The sequence below is a fragment of the Trichechus manatus genome, unplaced genomic scaffold (genome assembly GCF_000243295.1).
Source record: "Trichechus manatus latirostris isolate Lorelei unplaced genomic scaffold, TriManLat1.0 scaffold00210, whole genome shotgun sequence".
NCBI lineage: Eukaryota > Metazoa > Chordata > Mammalia > Sirenia > Trichechidae > Trichechus > Trichechus manatus.
In genome coordinates this window covers 2,527,553-2,535,333 of record NW_004444146.1, presented here as the reverse complement: position 1 = coordinate 2,535,333, position 7,781 = coordinate 2,527,553, and the positions used below count along the sequence as shown (strand labels likewise).

The window sequence follows — 7,781 nt, the reverse complement described above, 5'->3', positions numbered from 1 at the left end:
AAATAATTCACCATGATCAAGTGGGATTTATACCAGGTATGCAGGGATGGTTCAACATTAGAAAAACAATCAATGTAATCCATCATATAAGTAAAACAAAAGACAAGAACCACATGATCTTATCAATTGATGCAGAAAAGGCATCTGACAAAGTCCAACACCCATTCATGATAAAAGCTCACAGCAAAATAGGAATAGAAGGGAAATTCCTCAGCATAATTAAGGGCATTTATACAAAGCCAAGAGCCAACATCATCCGAAATGGAGAGAGTTTGAAAGCATTCCCCTTGAGAATGGGAACCAGACAAGGATGCCCTTTACTGACACTCTTATTCAACATTGTGCTGGAGAAATTAGCCAGAACAATTAGACTAGAAAAAGAAATAAAGGGCATCCAAATTCGTAAGGAAGAAGTAAAATTACCTCTATATGCAGATGATATGATCTTGTACACAGAAAACCCCAAAGAATCCACAAGAAAACTACTGGAATTAATAGAAGATTTCAGCAAAGTATCAGAACACAAGATAAACATACAAAAATCAGTTGGATTCCTTTACACCAACAAAGACAACCTTGAAGAGGAAATCATGAAATCAATACCATTTACAATAGCCCCCAGGAAGATAAAATACTTAGGAATAAATCTAACCAGAGACGTAAAAGATCTATAAAATGAAAACCACAAGATACTACTGCAAAAAACCAAGAGACCTGCATAAGTGGAAAAATATACCTTGCTCATGGATAGGAAGACTCAATATTGTAAAAATGTGAATTCTACCCAAAGCAATCTACAGATACAATGCAATCCCGATGCAAATTCCAACAGCATTTTTTAATGAGATGGAGAAACAAATCATCAACTTCATATGGAAAGGGAAGAGGCCCCAGATAAGTAAGGCATTACTCAAGAATAAGAACGAAGTGGGAAGCCTCACACTACCTGATTTTAGAACCTATTATACCACCACGGTAGTCAAAACAGCCTGGTACTGGTACAACAACAGATACATAGACCAATGGAACAGAATTGAGAATCTCGACGTAAATTCATCCACTCATGGGCAGCTGATGTGTGACAAAGGCCCGAAGTCCATTAACTGGGGAAAAGACAGTCCCTTTAATAAATGGTGCTGGCATAACTGGATATCCATCTGCAAAAAACTGAAACAAGACGCATACCTCACACCACGCACAAAAACTAACTCAAAATGGATCAAAGACCTAAATATAAAATCTAAAAGGATAAAGATCATGCAAGAAAAAATAGGGACAATACTAGGAGCCCTAATACATGGCATAAACAGAATACAAACCATAAGTAACAATGCACAAACACCAGAAGAGAAAGTAGATAACTGGGAGCTCCTAAAAATCAGAAACTTATGCTCATCGGTCAGCGTCTAATCTCTAAATTCTACAAGATACTGCAAAACCTCAACAACAAAAAGACAAACAACTCAATTAAAAAACAGGTAAAGGATATGTAAAAGCACTTCCAGAAAGAAGACATTCAGGGGGCTAACAGGCACATGAGGAAATGCTTATGATCATTAGCCATTAGAGAAATGCAAATCAAAACTGCAATGTGATACCATCTCACCCCAACAAGGCTATCATTAATCCAAAAAATACCAAATAATAAATGTTGGACAGGTTGTGGAGAGACTGGAACACATAAACTGTTGGTGGGAATGTAAAACAGTACAACCCCTCTGGAAATCGATTTGGCACTTCCTTAAAAAGCTAGAAATAGAAGTACCATACGATCCAGCAATCTCGCTCCTTGGAATATATCCTAGAGAAATAACAGCCATCACACTAATAGATATATGCACACTCATGTTCACTGCAGCACGGTTCACTATAGCAAAAAGATGGAAACGACCTAGGTGCCCATCAACAGATGAATGGATAAACAAATTATGGTATATTCACACAATGGAATACTACACAATGATAAAGAACAAAGATAAATCTGTGAAACATCTCATAAAATGCAGGAATCTCGAAGGCATTATGCTGAGTGAATTTAGTCAGTTGCAAAAGGGCAAATATTGTGTAAGACCACGATTATAAGAAATCAAGAAAAGGTTTAACCACAGAAGAAAATATTCTTTGCTGGTTACGAGTGTGGGGCAGGAGGGAGAAGGGTATTCACTAGCGAGACAGTAGACGAGAATTATCTTAGGTGAAGGGAAGGACAACACACACTACAGGGAAGTCAGCACAACTGGACTAAACCAAAGCTAAGAAGTTTCCTGAATACAACCAAGCATTTCGAGAGACAGAGTAGCAGTGGTGGGAGTCTGGGAACCATGGTTTCAGGGGACATCCTAGTCAACTGGCATAACAAAGTTTATTAAGAAAATGTTCTGCATCCCACTTTGGTGAGTGGCGTCTGGCGTCTTAAAAGCTAGCGAGCAGCCATCTAAGATGCATCAATTTGTCCCAACCCACCTGGAGCAAAGGAGAATGAACACCAAAGACAAAAGGAAAGTATTAGCCCAAGTGACAGAAAGGGCCACGTAAACCAGAGACATCATTAGCCTGAGACCAGAAGAACTAGATGGTGCCTGGCTACCACCAGTGACCGCCCTGACAGGGAACTCAAGAGAGACTCCCTGATGGAGCAGAAGAAAAGTGGGGTGCAGAACACAAATTCTAGTAAAAAGACCAGACTTAATGGTTTGACTGAGACTGGAGGGACCTGGAAGACATGGCCCCCAGGCTCTCTGTTAGCCCAAAACTAAAACCATTCTCGAGGCCAACTCTTCAGACAAAGATTAGACTGGACCGTGAGACACAAAATGATATTCATGAAGAGTGTGCTTCTTAGCTCAACTAGATACATGAGACTATATGGGCAGCTCCTGTCCAGAGGCGAGATGAGAAGGCAGAGAGAGTCAGGAGCTGGTTGAATGGACACAGGAATCTGGGGTGGAAAGGAGGAGTGTGCTGTCACAGTATAGGGAGAGCAACTAGGGTCACATAACAATGTATGTATAAGTTTTTATATGAGAGTCTAACTTGAATTGTAAACTTTCTCTTAAAGCACAATGAAAAAAGTTTAAAAAACAATATAATACATCACATTAATAGAACAAAGGAAAAAAACCCAGATAATCATCTTAACTGACCCAGAAAAAGCATCTGAGAAAATCCAATACACTTTCATGAAGAAAACATTTAGAAAACTAGGAATAGAAGAGAACTTTCTGAACATGATAAAGGGCATTAATGAAAAACATACAGTAAACATCCTACTCAATGGTGAAAGATTGAAAGCTGTCCCCCTAAGATCAGAAAACAAGAATGTCCGTTTTTGCCACTGCTATACAACATTGTACTGGAAGTTCTAGTCAGAGCAATTGGGCAAGAAAAACAAATAAAAGGCATCCAAACCAGAAGGTACTAAGTAAAAGTATCTCTATTCACAGGGGACACGATCCTATATACAGGTAGTACCCAACTTATGACATATTCCAGTTATAAGGAACTGCACTTATGACTGTCTGTTGTTTTGTACATCTTATCGTTAGTAACACGTACTATAAACAATGTTGCATCATGTGATTAGCTGATGTTATTCTCAGATGTTCACTTGCATCTATTCAAACATTGGATTTATAAAGATACTGATAATAAAAGGCAATAATAATGAAAACTAAAAAAAAAAAAGAGGTTTTTGACTTAAGTCAGAATCAACTTATGAAAGAGTTGACAGAATGGGGACTACCTGTATAGAAAATCCCAAAAAGTGCGCAGCAAAGTTACTAGAGCTAATAAATGAATTCAGCAAAGTTGCAGGGTATAAGATCAACACACAAAAATCAATTATGTTTCTATACACCAGCAATGAACAATCTAAAAACGAAACTAAGAACATAATTTTTTGGGACAAAGAACTTGGTTTGGCCTTTTATTTCATTTCTGAAAATAGCCCTTAGAATTCCCCAGCAATCCAAGGTGTCTTTGTCTTTCTAAAACAGCAACACTTAAACATGTGCAAATGAGTTGAGAGTCATAAACTCATTACCTTCGCAACAGGCCTCAGAAAGGAGGAGGGCTCTATGAGGCTTCAGAACAAACCAATATTCCCCACCCTCTGAGGCCTGAGGTATACGCTTTGGGGTATAAAAATGGTTGGCAAGGAACTCTGAAGTTCCTTCGCTATGGTGCTAGGTGAAAGCATGTGTAGCAGAAGATTTCAGCCCACCTAACAAATCCTATCTGGCCAGGGCAGATTCGCAGAAGGCAGGCATCCCCTTTGAAGGCTCTCGGCTGTGGTGCAAAGTGGAGTACAAGTAAGAGAGTCATCATCTCTGCCCAGACAGCCTTCTCCAGTCAGGAGGATGCTGAAAAATGGATTGGAATTTGTTCTGGTGTGCTGTTGCTTCTTCTAAGTAATAAAAGCTACTTTCCACGTGCTAATGCTCTAGGAGCATCTTGTGTTCAGGCTCTGAGTGGAAAGATATATTCATGGAAGAATCACTATTAGTGATTGGTTCCCTTTTTCTAATAGCCTTCTGATATTTAGAAATGTAGGATGACCTGTGTGTGCATCACAAATTTCATTTATAGTAGCATCAGAAATGAAATATGTAGAAATAAATATACGCAATGATGAGAAAGACTTCTATACCTGTACACTGAAAGAAATTAAAGAATACATAAATGAAAAGACATCTCATGTTCATGAATTGGAAGAGTAAATATTATCAAGATGTCAATACTACCAAAGCAATCTACATATTCAGTGGAATCGCAATCAAAATTCAAAGGCCTTTTTGCATAAACGAAAAGCCAATTCTCAAATTCATATGGAATTTCAGGGTACCCAAATCACCCCCCCCAAAAAAAAAATCTTGAACAGGAACAAAGTAGGAAGACACACGTTTCCTGACTTCAAAGCTTACAACTAAGTACCAGCATTCCAAACGATGTAGTATTGGCATAAGGATAGGCTTATAAACCAATAGAATAGAATTTAGAGTCCAGAAATAAACCTATACATCTACGGTCGACTGATTTTCAACAAGGTTGCCAAGAACATTCAATGGGCAAAGAAGTCTAACAAATGGTGCTGGAACAACTGGATTATCTAAGTGCAAATGACTGAAGTTGGATTTCTTAAAATTAACTCAAAATGGATCAACCACATAACTGTAAAAGTGAAAACCATAGAAGTCTTCTTAGAATAAAACATACAGGTAAATCTTCATGACTTTGGTTGTGGTGATTCTTAGGTATGACACCAAAATCATGAGCAGCAAAGCAAAAAGTAGGTATCTTAGGCTGGATTCTCTAGAGAAGGAAAACTAGTAAAGCCTATAAATATATATAGAGAGATTTATATTAAGGAAATGGCTTACACGGTTGTAGAGGCTAGAAAGTCTAAGTATGTGGGTCAGGCTGGAGGCTTCTCCTGACTCATAAAGCAGCAGGGGCTGGCTAACCCAAGACTGGCAGGTCAGACAGCAGGGCTCTGGCTCACAGGCTGCAGAGACCGACAAATCCCAAGACTGGCAGGCATGATGGCAGGTAAGCTGCTAGCTCAAGTCCCAAGAACTGGAGGTCAGATGAACAGGAGCCAGCTGCAGGATCCAGAGTGAGCAAAAGCCCAGGAGCCTTGCCAGAAAGTCCACCTATATTGGATGCAGGACACACCCTCAAGGAAATTCACTTTCAACTGATTGGCTCCTCACAGCAGATCTCATCATGGAGGTGATTACTTTATATCAGAACTCATCATGGAGGTGGTCACATCATTATATGACTGCCAAACTACATTATAATTGTCAAACCACTGAGAATCATGGCCGAATCAAGTTTACACACAACCTTAATGATCTTAGTCCACCCTTGTCAATTTGGCACCTGTATACATCTCCTTAAACTATATATAATCTCTGAATAAAGATAATTATAAAATCATACATGCACATAACATGATACAACACATGTACACACCAGCCCTGTTTATATCTTATATTTTATAAGTGAAGAAAACAAAAATATTTAATGCATATGAAATACTCAGAACAATTACAATCCTTGTTTCTGCAACTGGTCACATGGTGGTAACTGATATTTAGAACTACCTTCTTCCACTACCCATTCCATATTCCCTTTGCCTTCAGCAAGCACTTCAGCTGGTCATAGTTCTTTGCCTTGTGGGGTGACCCAAACTTTCATTCCTGACAGGTCTGGGCCATTAGTAGACATGTCAGAATTGGGTTGCTGTAGTTTTCCATTGACTTTAATCACAGGGCATGTTAGTACTAAGAGACGCCATAATGGATGATCTCCTGCATTCCAGACATACCCTTCTTTGCCTCCATTATGTAGTATCAATCCAATTTTGTCATGCTGATCAGGATCAGTCACACCAGCCAATATGGTAACTCCCTTCTTTGCCTGTTGATCCAGAGGCATAAGGGGCCCAAAGTGGCCAGGCGGCATTCTTAACTTCCTGTTCAGTGAAATCAGTGATGTGTCCCCAGGTGGCACTATTCCTCCCTCTGGAACCAAGACCTCTATACCTGCAGAGCATAGGGTTGCAGGGATAGAAAGCAAAAATTTTGTGAGTGGGTCACTGGGGGTAATAGGGAGTGGTGCCACTCCCATTTCCAATCCTTGATTCCTCAACCCATGCATCCTGGCTATGGGAGATATAGCACTATATACTGGATACTGGTTTAGAGCATATACAGCCTCCTGGAGAACACTGCTCCAATCCTGCAAGGTATTGCCACCTAGCTGGCACCATAACTGTGTCTTTAGAAGGCCATTCCATCATTCTGTTAAGCCAGTTGCTTCAGGATGATGGAGAACATAGTAAGACCAGTGAGTTCCATGAGGATGGGCCCACTGCTGTACTTCATTTGCTGTGAACTGAGTCCCTTGATTCAAGGCGATGCTGTGTGGGATACCATGATGGTGGATAAGGCATTCTGTAACTCCACGGATGGTAGTTCTGGCAGAAGCACTGCATGCAGGGAAGGCAAATCCATATCCAAAGTGTCTATTCCAGTAAGAACAAAACACCAATCTTTACATGATGGAAGCAGTCCTATGCAATCGACCCACCACCAGGTTGCTGGATGATCACCTGGAAGAATGGTGCCATACTAGGGACTCAGTGTTTGTGTCTGCTACTAGCAGACTGGGCACTCAGCAATGGCTGTAGTCAAGTTGGCCTTTGTAAGCGGAAGTCTATGTTGTGGAGCCCAAGCATAACCACCATTCCTGTCACTATGGCCACTTTGTTCATGAGCCCATTGAGCAATGACGGGAGTAACTGGGGAAAGAGGATAACTGGTTTCCACAAAATGTGTCATCCTATCCACTTGATTGTTAAAATCCTCCTCTGATACTGCTTCCTTACTAGGTCCAATAAGCATAATGTCATTAATATAATGGACCAGTGTGATGTCTTGTGGAAGGTAAAGGTGATCGAGTAAAGGTAAAGGTGTGGACTAAATTATGATGTAAGGCCGAAGAGTTGATATAGCTCTGAGGTAGGACATTGAACGTGTATTGCTGGCCTTGCCAGCTAAAGGCAAACTACTTCTGGTGGTCCTTCAAAACATGTATCGAGAAAAAGGCATTAGATCAAAAGCCGAATGCCAGGTACCAGGAGATGTATTATTTGCTCAAGCGATGAAACCACATCCGGAACAGCAGCTGCAATTGAAGTCACCACCTGGTTAAGTTTTTCATTAAGTCATTCCCTAAGATCCATCTGTTTTTTTGCACAGGCCAAATAGGCAAGC

The 7,781-nt window shown here is 40.2% G+C and overlaps 1 protein-coding gene across 2 annotated transcripts in view; it reads right to left on the bottom strand.

Annotated features, from left to right (window-relative positions):
- Nucleotides 1-7,781, bottom strand: part of EEF1AKMT1 (EEF1A lysine methyltransferase 1) — a 54,831-nt gene that overhangs the window by 31,880 nt on the left and 15,170 nt on the right. The window lies entirely within an intron of this gene.